Raw genomic sequence first — 17,568 nt, 5'->3', positions numbered from 1 at the left:
CCAGCTAGGCTATTAAGACATTCCGAGGACTATAGACATTGCTTACAAGTGCAAAGTGACCACATGGCCTGGACTTTCCAAGTTAGTGTCCACTGTAAATGTTCCAACCCCTTGGCTTGTATATAATTGTCTTCTCAGACCAGGAAAACGGGCCTTGGTCAGAACCTGTGTCTGGATTTGAGGGTGAAATACAGTCATAATCTCTTAGGAGATGAACTTTAAACATTTCTACAAACTTTGGCAAAGGTATGTTCAATACACTGGTCACTAAATGCTTTTTTCTACCTCTTATTTCTCATTCCATGGGGATGGTAAGAAGCCTCAGTCGTCATGTCTGAGAAATTTTGAAGCACTCAAAGTCACCACCATATCATAGCTCATGGGTCATTAGGAAAATTTGTGCAAAGGATAAGTGAACCAATGTACCTTTGGCCTCTAAAGGCTTAGGATGAAAATCCTGGTGAATTATCTATGTCTTCTAGGAGACAAAAATCAGAACAGCAAAGTGGAATGGTGGGGGGCTTTCTGCATCCACTTCCCATGCTGTGCGCATGCTTGCACATGTGTGTGTGTGTGCGTGTGTGTGTATATACACAAGTGGAAGGGGATGGGGCTTTCCTCCCCTGCTCTCTGTCAGCAGTAACCCCCACCCATTTAGGGCTGATGCCTCGTGGCCGATCCTTGTCTCTCCAGCCCGGAAGAAAATCACGAGTCTTTTGAACCTCCATCGCCAGCTCAAGTGAGACCAAGGTGCAGATCAGCTCCCAAATAAATTCCTCTCTGTTGTCCCGAGATATGCTAATTGCCTGTAATGAGAAAATTATAATAATTATGGACAGTGACACAAAATCTTAAGTAGCAATCCTTTACCCGTGAATTGCCAGGCCCTTCCTAAATGTTAATTAAATGCCACACCAGCTGCCTGAACTAAGGCCATGTTGTCCCACTTTCAGTTCAGTTCAGTCGCTCAGTCGTGTCCGAAGCTTTGCTACCCCATGAATCCCAGCACGTCAGGCCTCTCTGTCCATTACCAACTCCCAGAGTTCACTCAGACTCACGTCAATCGAGTCAGTGATGCCATCCAGCCATCTCATCCTCTGTCGTCCCCTTCTCCTCCTGCCCCCAATCCCTCCCAGCATCAGAGTCTTTTCCAATGAGTCAACTCTTCCCATGAGGTGGCCAAAGTTCCGGAGTTTCAGCTTTAGCATCATTCCTTCCAAAGAAATCCCAGGGCTGATCTCCTTCAGAATGGACTGGTGGGATCTCCTTGCAGTCCAAAGGACTCTCAAGAGTCTTCTCCAACACCACAGTTGAAATGCACCAATTCTTTGGCGCTCAACTTTCTTCACAGTCCAACTCTCACATCCATACATGACCACTGGAAAAACCACAGCCTTGACCAGATGGACCTTTGTTGGCAAAGTAATGTCTCTGCTTTTGAATATGCTATCTAGGTTGGTCATAACTTTCCTTCCAAGGAGTAAGCGTCTTTTAATTTCATGGCTGTAGTCACCATCTGCAGTGATTTGGGAGCCCAAAAAAATAAAGTCTGACACTGTTTCCACTGTTTCCCCATCTATTTGCCATGAAGTGATGGGACCAGATGCCATGATCTTCGTTTTCTGAATGTTGAGCTTTAAGCCAACTTTTTCACTCTCCTCTTTCACTTTCATCAAGAGGCTTTTTAGTTCCTCTTCACTTTCTGCCATAAGGGTGGTGTCATTTGCATATCTGAGGTTATTGGTATTTCTCCCGGCAATCTTGATTCCAGCCTGTGCTTCATCCAGCCCAGTGTTTTTCGTGATGTACTCTGCATATAAGTTAAATAAGCAGGGTGACAATATACAGCCTTGACGAACTCCTTTTCCTATTTGGAACCAGTCTGTTGTTCCATGCCCAGTTCTAACTGTTGCTTCCTGACCTGCATACAGGTGGGGAAAACTGAAGTGCCGAGTGGCACCTTTCTCATTCTGTCTCGTAAGACATACTTGTATGTTTCAATTTATTCAAATCAAAATTTCCAAATTTGCCTTAGGCTTTCCGTTGAGCAGAAGGTAGCTGTCAAAAATTCACATTTTTCAAAGATACTCGGGGAGACTTCCCTGGTAGCTCAGGGGTCAAGAATCTGCCTGCCAATGCAGGAGACACGGGTTCAATCCCTGGTCTGGGAAGATCCCACAGGCCCCAGAGCAGCTAAGCCTATACACCCCAACAACTAAGCCTGAGCTCTAGAGCGTGGGAACTGCAACGATCGAGCCCAGGCGGCACAGCATTTAGGGGAGCCCGTGTGCCCTACAGCCTGTGCTCCAGGATGAGAGAAGTCGCTGCAGTGAGACACACATGCCCCACAACAAAGAGGAGCCGCTGCTCGCCACCACTAGAGAAAGCCGTCCACAGCAATGCAGACCCAGCTCGGCCAGAGACAAACAAAACAGAAAATTAGGCATAAAAAGAACTGTGCTTCCAGTGCAGGGGACACGGGTTCAACCCCGGATCGGGGAACCAAGAGTCCATGTGCTGTGGGGCAACTACGCTTGTAGCCACGACTACCGAGCCAGTGTGACAGGAGCCTGCGCACCGCAGGAAGAGAAGGCCACACATCGCAACAAAGACCCCCCGGTGCAGCCTGTATGTTTCAAAGACACTGGCAAAAATGCAGGTGGTGGAATTTTACAGGGAAAGAAGAGGCTGCATCCTGTATGTGCAGGATGGTCTCATATGTGTGCGAAGGGGTGTCTGTTTATGTGTCTGTATGTTTGTTTGTTGATCAAGACTAGACCATAAGCTTACTAAGGGTTGGTTATCAGTTTCTGGTAGAATTCAAAATGAGATTTTTGGCTTTATCCCAAAACTTCACTGTCACTTCTAGATTTTCTATAATAATCTTCTAAAATAAGAAAAAAGAAAAAAAAAAGCAATGTTACTTTTAAGATCCTTTCAACTTTGGAAAAATTACATTTCTTAAAGACCTGTTCTTCTGTTTTAAATCACGCTCCTGAACTCCGTAAATGCATCTCAGATTCTTCTTGTTCAACCCTCTCTGTGCAGTAACATAGCCACCCAGTTCCTTCCCTCTGCCGTGGATTTGTTAAGCATGAACCCAGGGTGGGCTTCTTGCTGAAGCTGCCATGTGGCTGGAATTCACGTGGAGAGGCTGGAATTCACCTGGAGAGGCTGGAAGTGGCCACAAGGGTTGGAGATGAGGCTTGGAGCCACATCTCGGGGCTTGGAGCAGGGCCCCGCGGGAGGAGCTAAGGAGCCCTCTGTCCCTGTTCAGCCTGCATGATGTGACCTTCGCCGAGGCTGCCTTCCTGGAAACGGATGCTCGCCTCTGCCTTCCCTAAGCCCTCCACAACCCCGAGCTGTCCAGCGGTCAGGGAGAGAGGAAAGGACAGCTGACATCAAAGACATAGCAAGTGCTTGGCGAAACCCTTCCCCTGCCAACCCGGAGGTGTCGCTTCCTGCTGTCAGCAGCAGCTGCCCCCTCCTGCCCTTCAACTGCGGGGCGAAAGGTTCACAGCATCTTGTAAATGTCACCTCTGGGACTTTAACATCCTCGCCCTAAGCCACACTGCAGCAGGGCAGGTGTCCTGGGTAAAGCTGACATCCCCCGGGAGGGGCGGGGTGGGAGGGCTCGCCCCCACCAACAACCTCCCACACCCCGGAAGGAGAGCTGACACCCCGTGATCACCTTTGGCTCTGCTCCCAGATGTTCAGGCCACCTGGCCACTGCTGATGAGCCAGGCTGCCTGTCTCTGCAGCCACCATGGAAATTCTGGCTCCAGTATTAGGGATGCGGTGCCCCGAGGGGCCAGAGCTGCAGCTTGGCCTGTCTGCAGTTTGGGACTCTGCAGGGTGGTCCAGGCAAGTGGGTGAGCCCTCGTAGATACAGGACGCTCCGAGCAGGGCCTGCTCTGTGTCCGCTTTCTGCAGCACTCTGTTTTCAAGGAACAAGGACACAGAGCAGGCCCTGCTCGGAAGTCCCATCTTCATGAAGCTGGGCGTTAAATGCAGTTTTTAGTAGGAGGACAGTTCTCCCAAGACCTGCCAGGGAGCTTGGGGCTGGAGGCAGGCAGGGTGAGCTGGAAGGGGCTGCTGGAAGGGCGCCCTGGATGGGGAACACCAGCTTGCCCAGCACCCCCAGAGCAGTCGGTTCATCCCGCTGAGCAGGCCTTGGGACGGGAGGTGGGGTCAGGGCTCTGCATCCAGAAGGAAGCCCTGAACACACACTGCAGTGAGGAGGGAGCAGAGAGGGGACCGCCCACCCTGCAGAGGACAAGCGGGCAGGGAGCCTGGGGAAGAGGAAGGAAGGGAAGGGACAGAGCAGCAGGGAAGACCGCCTCAGGGCCGAGCAGACTTCCGGTTCTAGCTGTTGTTCAGCCGCTCAGTTGTGTCTGACTCTTCGAGACCCCATGGATGCAGCACGCCAGGCCTCCCTGTCCATCACCACACTCGGAGCTTGCTCAAACTCATGTCCATCGAGTCAGTGATGCCATCCAGCCATCTCATCCTCTGTCGTCCCCTCCTCCTCCCGCCTTCAATCTTTCCCAGCATCAGGGTCTTTTCCAATGAGTTAGCTCTTCACATCAGATGGCCAAAGTATTGGAGCTTCAGCATCCATCCTTCCAATGAAGATTCAGGGTTGATTCCTTTAGGACGGACCGGTTGGATTTCCTTGCAGTCCAAGGGACTCTCAAGAGTCTTCTCCAGCGCCACAATTGAAAAGCATTAATTCTTCGGCACTCAGCCTTCTTTAAGGTTCAACTCTCACATCCATGTTACATGACTACTGGAGAAACCATGAAGTGTTAGGCCCTCAGTCTTGTCAGATTCTTTGTGACCCCATGGACTATAGCCCACCGGGCTCCTCCATCCATGGAGTTCTCCAGGCAAGAATACTGGAGCAAGGAAATGGCGACCCACTCCCGTGTTCTTGCCTGGAGAATCCCAGGGACGGGGGAGCCTGGCAGGCTGCCGTCTATGGGGTCGCACAGAGTCGGACACGACTGAAGAGACTTAGCAGCAGCAGCAGCAAGCCACTCCCTTTTCCAGGGGATCTTCCCCACCCAGGGAGCTGTCCCTGAAAAACTCACATCTCCCGTCTACTTTCCAAGTCATCTGTCAGCAGCTCCTGGCTGTCCTTTGTGGGAGGCTCCAAAGCCGAGTGAACACAAGCTTTGCACCCACAGGGCCTCAGTCCAGCTGGCCAGAGCCTTCACATTTGGAGGGCAGATGAGGGTTGGAGGCTAGTATCCTGCCCTGGGTGGGGGGTGGCCAGGCCCCTGGACTCAACCCCTCCCCTACGTGCTCCACCCCCCACACCTGGCTCACTGCCCAGTGGTCCCTCCCCTCCAGCCATGATCTCCAGCACCTGACCACAAGGGCTGTCCTCCTCCGGGGCCATCTGCACCCTGTCTGCAGCCCTACACATGGCGTCCCCAGGTCAGCTCAGGCTTCTGGAAGCAGTGGCACAGGGGAAGCCCCCACCCCGCCTCAGGGGGCGGCCCTGGAGCTGTCTCCAGCCACGTGCATGGACCCCTGGGGAAAGGCAGTGTCCAGCGCCTCCCGAACTGGACCGGCTCCTTCAGTGGCCACAGGAGATGTCACAGTCACAGTGACTGTCGTCAATCACACACACTGGGGCTCCTCTGTCCCGAACAGGGCACCAGGGAGGGCTGGAGACTTGTGCGACACACCTCTCTGCCTCCACTTCCTCATGGGTTCAGGCAGTGACCAGACACTCACTTGGAAATGTGTTCCAACTGTAGAATCAAAGAGTTGATCGTGGGGGTACTTTCTTGGTGGTCCAGTGGTTAAGAATTCGCCTGCCAATGCAGGGAACGTGGGCTTCGAGCCCCGATCTGAGGAGATCCCATGTGCCGTGGAGAAACTAAGTCTGAGCATCTCCTGAGCATCAGCAACTCCTGAGCCTATGCTCCACGTGAGAGGCCGCTGCGTGAGCAGCCCGTGAGGTTTCTGCTCACAGTAACTAGAGAAAGCCCTCACACAACGAAGACCCGCCACAACCAATAAAAAAGTGATGCTGAGGACGGGACCCGCAAGCTCTCAGGAGCTGCCCTGGAAGCTCACACACTCACCCACCTCCAGTGGCCCGCTCCCCATCTTTCTCCACCCTGGGGAGGGGGCTGGGCCAGTGGCCGGGTTACACTGAGGCTGGGTCACCAAGCAGATGGGAGGCTGAGTCAAGACCCCGCCCAGAGCTCCCACCCTACCTCCCCACCCATCGTGCCTGCAAGAAAAAAGCCTCTAAAAGGCCATTTTCAAGATGCTGGAAGAAGAAGGAAACCCGAGCGGAGCCACACACCCGTGTCCCAGCCCACAGGCTCGGCTCCGGACCCCCGTGCTGAGGACACACAGCCAAACCCAGGCGAGTGACGTGAGGCTGGCCCTGTGGTCACCCCAGCGGGCCTTGAGGAGCCCAGTCCTCAGAGTGGCCAGCCTTGGAGAAGTCGAGGCCCGAGCCCCGTGGAGCCCACTGGAGGCTGACCCACCGCTCCTGCCTCTTCCCAGGGTGCCCGGACCTGGGCCAGCCCAGCAGGACATGGTCACGGGATGCGGTGGCCATGGGGAGCCTGTGATGGAACCTCAGATTCAGAGCCCGTTTTGACTCCCTGGGGCGACCCTCAGCAAGCGCTCCCGGCTACAGGAAACGTCTTCTCTCAATGTCCGGGGGCCGGAGCGTGGATCAAGGAGTCACAGGCTCTTGTTCTTTCTGAAGGCTCTGGGCCTCTCCCGGCTTCTGGAAGGTGCTGCTGCTCCTTGGCTCGCAGACCCATCTCTCCAGTTTCTGCCTCTGCCGTATTTTCTCTCCTTCTAAAGACTCCAGTCATTAGATTAGCACCCTCCTCAAGGACCTCAGCTTAACCTGAAGACATCTATTTAAGTAAAGACCCTATTTCAAAGGTCACCTATGGGGAGGGAGGTGGCAGGGGGGTTCAGCATGGGGGGACACAGGTGCACTCGTGGCTGACATGTGGACGCATGGCAAAAACCATCACAGTGTTGTAAAATTATCCTCCAATTAAACTAATTTTTAAAAGATCATCTAAAAATATACAGGAATAACTTAAAGGCACGTTATTTGAAATTTTTATTTGTTGGACTACTATGCAGTCACTAAAAATTATTATTGAAAGACAAAATAGTTCTAACCATGGTGAGTCATACTTCTTAGTACAATTGAGTGAGATGCCTGTCACCCGAGCAAGTCCTGGTGTGGAAACAAAAAGAGCTGTGCTGGAGGAGAGGAATTATGGACTGTTTCCATCTTAGCATTTTATCTTAGACATCTCTTCATTTCTTAATTAAAAACAAGGAAGAAACAATGGGTTTGCATCATCTCTACCATCCAACAGGTTGTGAGATTAGGGGAAAGTGTTTAAGTCTGCATACCATGAGTTTCTCCAGAGAAAGAAATGGCAACCCACTCCAGTATTCTTGCCTGCCATGGAGAAAGGAGCCTGGCGGGCTATAGTCAGTGGGATGGTAAGAGTTGGACAGCCTCAATGACTAAATTGCCATCACCTTGGGTTTCTAACTCATTGCAGAATGGACAGAATATGCACCCCTTCAACCTCCGGGAACAGCTGTGGGGCTCACACTAGCCAGAATGACCTAAGGATAGGGAACCCCCTTGACAGCCAAGGCCACCAAGCTAAACCTTCCAACATTCCTGCTATTGGAGGGCAAAGCTCTCTTTTTAAAGGCCCCAGGGTGCTCTGTGACCAATAGATACTCTTGGCGACAAAGGAAGAGGAGGAATGAGCAGGTGTAAAATGAGCCCGACCAGCACACACGAGGGGTGTGGCAGAAACTTTCACACACTTGGTTCACCCCCACATGATTTCCTCCAGCCACGGGAGACCTCACCACGTGTTTCATGGGTACAGTCACTGGAGCCCACCCAGGCCAGCCCCTCCGCCTCCCCCACCCCGCCACCACTGAATGATGTATTCCCTCCGCACCTACCTGCTGAGAGGTCACAACCTGAGAGCACCCTGTGTGATGAGGGCCGGGCGGCAGTCCACACAGAATCTGGGGCTAAGAGGGAAAAGTTAGGCAAGATGAGCAGACATTTGGATGAAGCCGTCAAGAAGTGAGGGGGTGAGCACCCCTTTACCTGGGGGTGGTGGGAAGGAAGGTTTCATCTGGGAAGACCAGCCGGCAAGTGTAAAGCCGGATGGGACTGGGATGTATCCAAAGGGCAAAGAGGGGACCCGTGAGTCTGAACCAGGGACAGTCAGGGGTGGGAAAGGGGTCAGGGAGCCGCCGTGGCCAGACCACCTAGGGCCCTGAAAGCAGGGGAAGGACTCGGAGGTTTTATTCTGCATGAGGAGGGGAGACGCGAGAGTGTTTTGAGTGAGGAGTCCTGTCTTTAAAGGTTTGCTCTGCTGCTGTGCGGGGGACAGTAGGGGTTCAGCACAAATGGGGCTGGGGGCTCATCAATGATGGTGGGCGCTGGGACTAGGGCAGAAGTTATGTTTTGCACCCATCACCAAGATGCTGTTGAAAGGAGGTCAAGTTGCAAGCATCCCCAGAGAACGGTCTCTGATGGGGCTACTCTTCACACCAAGCGGAGGGGAGGGAGTTATTGGAGTTCCTCCCAATGCGATAGAGTTTGTTTCCTTCCCCCAGGAAAGGGATCCTGAAGGTCAGAGAACAGACGAGGAGTTTAGGTACCATGCAGATGCCACTGGGCTGCCAAAGTCGGGTGTGTTTTCTGGGGAGCTGGGGAGGCCGACAGGGGCACTGTGGGTCACAGTGAGAATTCACCTAACACCAGGTGGGAAGGGCTGGAAGCCTCACTTGGGGGCACCAACCTGTCCAGCTGCCAGGGGGGACCACCAAGGGGGAGCTTGTGACCAGGAAGCTGTCAGCAGAGCCAGCAGCAGGGAGAGAGCCCGTGCAGAGCTGAGAATAAGAGGGAACCCGTGGGCACCTCTGTGCTGTCCCCTGCCACCTCTGGCCGCAACTGCTTCTGAGACCCAACATGAGTTCTTCAGGCAGGATTGCCGAATAAAATGTAGAATTTCCCATTCAGTTTGAATTGCACATCAAAACTGGATGGTTCAGTTCAGTTCAGTCGCTCAGTCGTGTCCGACTCTTTGCAACCCCATGGACCACAGCACGCCAGGCCTCCCTGTCCATCACCAACTCCCAGAGCTTACTCAAACTCATGTCCATTGAGTTGGTGATGCCATCCAACCACCTCATCCTCTGTCATCCCCTTCTCCTCCTGCCTTCAATCTTTCCCAGCATCAGGGTCTTTTCCAATGAGTCAGTTCTTCGCACCAGGTAGCCAAAGTATTGGAGTTTCAGCTTCCTCAGTCCTTCCAATGAATATTCAGGACTGATCTCCTTTAGGATGGACTGGTTGGATCTCCTTGCAGTCCAAGGGACTCTCAAGAGTCTTCTCCAACACCACAGTCCAAAAGCATCAATTCTTTGGCACTCAGCTTTCTTTATAGTCCAACTCTCACATCCATACATGACCACTGGAAAAATCATAGCCTTGACTAGACGGACCTTTGTTGGCAAAGTAATGTCTCTGCTTTTTAATATGCTGTCTAGGTTGGTCATTGGAGAAGGCAATGGCACCCTACTCCAGTACTCATGCCTGGCAAATCCCATGGACGGAGGAGCCTGGTAGGCTGCAGTCTATGGGGTTGCTAGGAGTCAGACACGACTTCACTTTCACTTTTCACTTTCATGCATTGGAGAAGGAAATGGAAATCCACTCCAATGTTCTTGACTGGAGAATCCCAGGGACGGGAGAGCCTGGTGGGCTGCCGTCTCTGGGGTGGCACAGAGCTGGACACGACTGAAACGACTTAGCAGCAGCAGTAGCAGGTTGGTCATAACTTTTTTCCCAAGGAGTAAGCATCTTTTAAAATCCATGGCTGCAGTCACCATCTGCAGTGATTTTGGAGCCTCCCCAAAATAAAGTCAGCCACTGTTTCCACTGTTTCCCCATCTATTTGCCATTAAGTGATGGAACCAGATGCCATGATCTTGGTTTTCTGAGCTAAACTGGACACACACACCAAAAAAACTGGACAATTTTTTTAGCTTAAATGTATCCTATGCAGTATCTGAGACATGCTTATACTAAGAAAGTATTTGTTGTTGATCTGGAATTCAATTTGACTGAGAGTCCTGTTATTTTATTTGCTAAATCTTTGACCAGCGCCGGCCAGAACTCTCGAAGGAATGGGAGTCTGGGGAGGACTCCTGCCCCCAGGAGTTGATAACAATTGCGGCCAGGACTGAGTGTGTACTGCACAGCAGCCCTGCACACACAATAACTCCCACAGCCAAGGAGGACAGGTTTATTACAACTGCAGATGAGAAAACGGAGGTTCAGAAAGAAGAAATTAACGTATAAAGAAAAACTTTATAAGCGGAAATCATAATAATAACTAACACTTAAGCAGCAACAATTAGAACCAGACATGGACCAATGGACTGGTTCAAAATTGGAAAGGAATACATCAAGGCTGTATATTGTCACCCTGCTTATTTAACTTATGTGCAGAGTACATCGCGTGAAATGCTGGGCTGGATGACTCACAAGCTGAAATCAAGATTGCCAGGAGAAATAGCAACAACTTCAGATATGTAGATGACAACACCCTTATGGCAGAAAGCAAAGAGGAACTAAAGGGCCTCTTGAATAGGGTAAAAAAGGAGAGTGAAAAAGCTGGATTAAAACTCAACGTTCAAAAAACAAAGATCATGGCATCCAGTCCCATCATTTCAAGGCAGACGGGGAAACAATGGAAACAGTGACAGACTTTATTTTCTTGGCCTCCAAAATCACTGCAGATGGTGACTGCAGCCACGAAATAAAAAGACGCTTGCTCTTTGGAAGAAAAACTATGACCAACCTAGACAGCATATTAAAAAGCAGAGACATTACTTTGCCAACAAAGGTCCATCTAGTCAAAGCTATAGTTTTTCCAGGAGTCATGTACGAATGTAAGAGTTGGACCATAAAGAAGGGTGAACACTGAAGAACTGATGCTTTCAAATTGTGGTGCTGGAGAAGACTCTTGAGAGCCCCTTGGATGGCAAGGAGATGAAACCAGTCAAATCTAAAGGAAATCAACCCTGAATATTCATTGGAAAGACTGATGCTGATGCTGAAGATCTAATACTTTGGCCACCTGATATGAAGAGCTGACTCATTGGAAAAGACTCCGATGCCGGGAAAGATTGAGGGCAGGAGGAGAAGGGGATGACAGAGGATGAGGTGGTTGGATGGCATCACTGAGACAATGGACACGAGTTTAAGCATACTCCAGGAGATAGTGAAGGACATGGAAGCCTGGTGTGTTGCAGTCCATGGAGTTGCAAAGATCTGGACATGACTTAGCTACTGAACAATAGGAACAAAGCAGCAAAGTTCAAGGTTAAGCAAATTTCAAAGAGTCTATATATAAGGTCTCACTTAATTCAACAACTCTAGGAGGAATTTTGGACCCATTTTTCATATAACAAAATAAAGTCACATTGCGAGTAAGTGGCCATGACACATATATACAATGGAATATGACTCAGGCATAAAAAGGAACAAAATTCTGCCATTTGCAGAGTAAGTGGCCATGACACATATATACAATGGAATATGACTCAGGCATTAAAAGGAACAAAATTCTGCCATTTGCAGAGAGGTGGATGGACCTAGAGGTTGTCACACAGAGTGAAGTAGGTCAGAAGGAGAAAAACAAATACCATACATTAATGCATATATGTAGACTCTAGAAAATGGTACAGATGAATCTATTTGAAAAGCAGAAAGAGACACAGACATAGAGAACAACCCTATGGACACCAAGGTGGGAAGGAGGGATGAGATGAATTGGAAGATTGGGATTGGCGTATACACACTACTCTGTGTAAAACAGATAAGATGAGAACCTAGTGTGTAGCACAGGGAACTCAGTGCTCTGTGGGGACCTAAATGGAAAGGAAATCCAAAAAAGAGGGGATATATGTACACACCTGGCTGATTCACTTTGCTGTACAGCAGAAACTAACACAATCTTGGTAAAGCAACTATATCCCAACAAAAATTAAAAAAAAAAAATAGTAAGTGGACAATTTTTTTAGCCTAAGTGTATCCCACACAGTATCTGAGACATGCTTATACTAAGAAAGTGTCTGTTGTTGATCTGCAGTTCAAGGTAACTGGGAGTCCTGTTATTTTATTCGCTAAATCTTTGGCCAGCGCCGGCCAGAACTCTCAAAGGAAGGGGAGTCTGGGGAGGGCTCTTGTCCCTAGGAGTTCCCGCCCCCAGTAACTTACTATGTGAACCCAGAAACGTGTCTCTAGTCTGCATCTGTGCCATCATCTTAAACCACCACCTGCTGCTCTTGGTGACGCAATATTCGCGGGCAGGAAACTCACAGAGTCCAAGCTCACAGGGAGCTTGTGGGGTGCAGTGAAATGGACTAACTGACCACAGAAGAGAAGAAACCATCGTGGTCTGCCGGGGAGGGGGCTGAGGGAGGGCTCATGGGGCAGACAAGCGGGGCCCTGAACACGGGAAGATGCGGCGAAGGGGAGGTGAACAGCCACCCACACGAGGAAGCGTACACATGTGGTATAAACATCACCTGCCACTGAGTGTATCAGACCCACGTGCTGTGTGTCACAGGACCCAGGCGCTGCACGGAGGAGCATAAAACAACCTTCCTGGGTCCTGACGGCCACTCCCACAGTGTCGGCCGTGTCCTACAAACCGGAAACTGGAACTTCAGGGGCCCAAGCGGCTTAGCTGAGGTCACACTATCAGGAAAGGGCAGAGGCAGGACTGGAACTGAGGAATTGACCCCAAAGCCAGAGCATCTTTCCTGCCCCCTTCCTTCCTGTCCTGCTGGTGCAGGTGGACGGATATCCTTCAATTCAGAACACACAGGTGCGTGCGGTACAGCTGGACCCAGTGGAATGAAGGTCACCTCTGCTTCTGGGAGCGACGGAGGGAAGGGCTTGCTCTGAGAAGCATGGTCTCCATCTCAGAGCCCTGCAGACACTCCACTGGGTGGCCGAGCAGGCTCCTGCCGCCAAAAGACAGAGGGAAGGTGAGCCTCCTGCACTGGGTCCCCGAGAGCTGCGATCCCCTTTCCCAGGCAGAGGCTACCATAGGACCGGACCTCCCCCAGGAGACCACCTCCAAGCACCTCTGCCTTCACAGCATCATTCATTCCTTTCTTTGTGAACCCACAGGGTTTCCAGGAACCCTGGTGGAGGTTTCAGGGCTCTGGCCATAGGCGGAGAGCCGGGGGCTCAGATCCAGATTCTCCACCAGGGCAACTTGATGAATCAATTGGTTTCTGAAAAAATCCTGTGGGGAGGGGAAAGGCAGAAAAGATATAGGAAGGTGGGGAGAAGGTGATCTGGAGAACACTCACCAGCCTGGGGCCGAGAATGGGCGGACCTCCTCACCACACCACCCAAACACATGATGACCAGGGCAGCTGTGAGTTGCTAATTCCAGTTAGGATGAGGTGAGCATTCATTTGGGACTCAGAAGCATCCATGGGTCTTCACAAAGCTGGGTTTCTGGGAAAACATATGGATATAATTATAGATGTAAAAATAGATATAGAAATAGACATAGATGTCCATGTAGATATAAAGATACAGATCTGAGGTCCAAGACCCAGGAGCACCCTCCCTGTCTTGCTGTATCTTCTGCTCGTCAGCTTCCATCAAGCCCTTGCTCAAAGCAGGTGAAGAGGACCTGGGAACACTTTAGCCAACACCCTGTCCATCATCACACCAACACGAGACTGTTGCGTCTGTCCACGTTCTTCTCTGCACTCCTTCTAGACAGCAAGTCATAACTAAGGCAAGACCCTGGTGGCTCAGTTGGTAAAGAATCCACCTGTGATGTGGGAGACGGCCTTTGACACGGAGATGTGGGTTCAGTCCTTGGGTCGGGAAGATACCCTGGAAGAGGGCATGGCAACCTGCTCTAGTACTCTTGCATGGAGAATCCCACGGACAGAGGAGCCTGGCGGGCTACAGGCCATGGGGTCGCAGAGAGTCAGACACGACTGAGTGAATTAGCACACAGAGCTGAGAGTCCGGCAGCAGTGCAGATGTGGTGAGCCAGCTCCCAGTCTCCAGAGCAGCTGAGAAAAGCATCAGGTACCAAGGAGCAGGTGAGCACAGGTGCCAGGCCAGCTCTGTCCCCTGGTGTCAGCGCCGTGGCAGTCGGACCTGTGCTGCTCTCCTTCGTAATTTTTGAACCTTCCATCAGTTTGTATTCCATTGGGAATATGTAAAAAGATCTTGTAATGGAGGTGGATGAACCTAGAGCCTGTTATACAGAGTTGCATAAGCCAGGAAGAGAAAAACAAAATTTGTATTAGAACGCATATATATGGAATCGAGAAAAATGATGCTGAAGAACCTATTTGCAGGGCAGGAATGGAGACACAGGCATAGAGAAAGGACTTTTGGACACGGGGGCGGGGGGGTGGGGGCGAATTGAGAGTATATTTACACTACCACGTGTAAAGCAGATAGCTAGTGGGAAGCTGCTGAACAGCACAGGGAGCTCAGCTCTGCACTCTGTGATGACCTGAGGGATGGGATGGGAAGGGGAAGGGAGGCTCTAGAGGGAGGGGGTGTATGAACACATACAACTCATGCCCTTCCTTGTACAGCAGGAACAGACAAGACGTTGTAAAACAATTATCTTCCGATTAAAAAAAATTAAGTTATTTTAAAATGTGAAAAAAAAAAGAAAAATTTTAAACATCAAAAAAAGATGGGCATGTTGAGAGTGGCCATTGGCAAACCTGACTCTGAACTGCAGACTGAACACCATCCCTGTCTCTCACAGAACTTGTGATGCTTCCTTTTTTACTATAAATGATGACGCCCTTGGTGATAAAACACAGAGCCACACTGCCGCTGGGATGTCGACCCGAAGCCCCTGCAGAGTCCTGGAAGCCCGGGATCAAGTCCGGTCCATCCATCCTGTCTGTTGAAGGAGGCTTTTTTGCTCTCGGGTTTAAAATAGCTGGCACTTCCTTTCAGGAATCCTTCGGAGCGCTCATTTTTCGCCCCCGCAGAGGCGGGCACCGAGGGCCGAGGGGCCGCAGCCTGCAGCCGCAGTGCGGTATCTTATGGAAGGTTTCTCTGCGGGGCCCCTCGTCCTGACTTGCTAATTCTATAAGCACCTTCCCCCCCTCCCCACCCCCCACCATCCCCAGAGGAAAATCGCTATCAATACCCGTCTCCAGGCTGGGGTAGGAGGCACCCCTCCCTCCAGATGCGGCTCACAGGCATTCCGCGCTAAAGAAGGAGCAGGATGTGGTCCCGGTGGAGGGGCGCCGGGGGCGGGGCGTCGCCGAGCAGGTAATGTACAGAGTGTAGACGGGTGTTTGCGGGGTTGGAGGGAGGGGAAGGTGGGGAGACACGGCTGATGGGTTAGGAGTTTCTTTTCCGGGTGATGAATTGTTCTGGAGATAGACAGTGGGGAAGCTACCCATCATGACTATTCTAAAAGCCCCTGGATGACGTACTTTAAATAGGATGGTGAATCTTGTTTTATGCGACCTTTATCTCCATTTTTTTAAAAAGAAGTCAGGCCATGACATTCCATACAGTCCTGAATCTGGAGGCTTCCCCTCCCCAGCTGAGTATACTGGCATGCTTCCGGCTGACCCCTGACCCCTCCCTGCACCTTCCGCCTTGGCCACCTGCCTGCCCACACACCCGCCCACACCTCCTGCCACTTCCCAGTGCCCGCGCTGACCGCTCTCCTAGACCTAGACCTGCCTCGGGGCCTTGGCACAGCTGCTCCCTTTGCTGGAGGAACCTCCCAGGGTCTCCCACAGCTTGCCACCCCCTTCCAGGCAGGTCTGGTCTCTGATGCCACCTTCTCTTAGACCTTGAGCTAAATGCCTCCAAGCCCCCAACCCATTCATCTTATGTTTGTTTCTGTCATTTCCTGGTGTCACATGTACTGAAACCACACACTTACTCTTTAATGTATCATCCATATCCCCTCTGCCTGCATCTATGGCCCCTAACAGGAGGCCAGGACTTAGGGAACCAGGTCTGTCCTGTCCACTACAGCAGCCCCAGCGCCCAGAACAGGGCCTGGGACATAGCATATTCAAGAGAGGTATTCGCTGAATAGATCCAGCAACATAATGCTGTTTATTTCTAAACTGTAACAAACCATAGTTATTTCTGGCATCAATAGGAGCCAATAAAATAGCTCATATTACCTAAGAGAGCCGTAGATGCAGGTGACGGGGGTTTAGACTAAGGAGAACTTGTTTCTACCTGGGTTTGGGGGAGAAAGAAACACACACCCACGGCAGAATGGGAGTTGAGGCACACGGCCGGGAGGTCACCGGGTTTGGGCAGGGGACAAACATAAACTCGTTACATTCACGGCAGGAGGGCAGGAGAGTGCTGGGTGGAGAATTCAGCCCTGGCCAGGCCTGCTCATTAGCACTTTTTTAAAAAATTGGAGTGTAATTGCTTTCCAATATCATGTTAGTTTCTGCTGTGCACCGAAGTGAATCAGCTACACACATATATATACCCACTCCCTTGGGCCTTCCCCACCCCTCTCAGTCATCACAGAGCACTGAGCTGAGCTCCCCGATTTATATGGCAGCTTCCCACTGGCCCCCTGTTCTACTCATGGTACAGTTTGTACCAACCCTATGCTCCCAGTGGGTCCCACCCTCCCATCCCCCACTGTGTCCACACATCTGCTCTTCGTCTTCATCTCTACTCCTGCCTTGCTAATAGGCTCCTCCGTACCGTTTTTCTAGATTCCACATATAAGGGTTAATATGGAGATCCAACCAGTCCATCCTAAAGGAAATCAGTCCTGAATATTCATTGGAAGGACTGATGTTGGAGCTGAAACTCCAGTACTTTGGCCACCTGATGCGAAGAAATGACTCATTTGAAAGGACCCTGATGCCGGGAAAGATTGAAGGTGGGAGGAGAAGGAGATGACAGAGGATGAGATGGTTGGATGGCATCACTGACTTGAAGGATGTTAGTTTGAGCAAGCTCCAGGAGTTGGTGATGGACAGGGAGGCCTGGCGTGCTGCAGTCCATGGGGTCGCAAAGACTACTCGACTGAACTGAAGTGATATTTGCTTTTCTCTTTCTCTCTCACTTCTCTCTTTTTTTTTACATTAAAAAAGAATAATTATCAAAGATTGTAATTGTGCAATATTGAGACATACGGAACAAGACACGACCGCGGGCGGACAGTGGCTCTGCAGTGTTGTGGTGGTCTCTGCCACGCATCCTCGTGAATCCGCCGCAGGTAGACACACGTCCCCTCCCCGACGAACACCCCTTCCCTCTCCCTCCCCAACCCTCCCTCTAGGCTGTCTCAGAACAGGGTTGAGCTCCCTGTGACTTCACTCTTTATGGCAGACCCCGGGCCCATCCACATCTCTATAAACAACCCCATTAGCATTTTAAAAAATCTTTGCCGATACATTGGGTGAGAGTGGCCTTTTGTATTCATAACATTTTGTGGATAGCTAGTG

The 17,568-nt window shown here is 50.9% G+C and overlaps 2 long non-coding RNA genes across 2 annotated transcripts; one reads left to right on the top strand and one right to left on the bottom strand.

Annotated features, from left to right (window-relative positions):
• Positions 1-272: 272 nt before the first annotated feature.
• On the bottom strand, positions 273-15,323 carry LOC147378892 (uncharacterized). The gene is made up of 3 exons (XR_015170010.1): positions 13,435-15,323; positions 7,990-8,061; positions 273-806 (listed from the first exon to the last, which is right to left on the bottom strand). It is a non-coding gene; the product is annotated as an uncharacterized LOC147378892 (long non-coding RNA).
• On the top strand, positions 15,262-17,227 carry LOC147378891 (uncharacterized). Its single transcript, XR_015170020.1, has 2 exons — positions 15,262-15,394; positions 16,831-17,227. It is a non-coding gene; the product is annotated as an uncharacterized LOC147378891 (long non-coding RNA).
• Positions 17,228-17,568: the final 341 nt, after the last annotated feature.

The sequence above is a fragment of the Bos grunniens genome, chromosome 1 (genome assembly GCF_055505025.1).
Source record: "Bos grunniens cultivar Pamir isolate PY7600 chromosome 1, Bosgru_T2T1.0, whole genome shotgun sequence".
NCBI lineage: Eukaryota > Metazoa > Chordata > Mammalia > Artiodactyla > Bovidae > Bos > Bos grunniens.
Note: the sequence above shows the minus strand (reverse complement) of the source record. Positions and strands in the feature narration are given on the sequence as shown.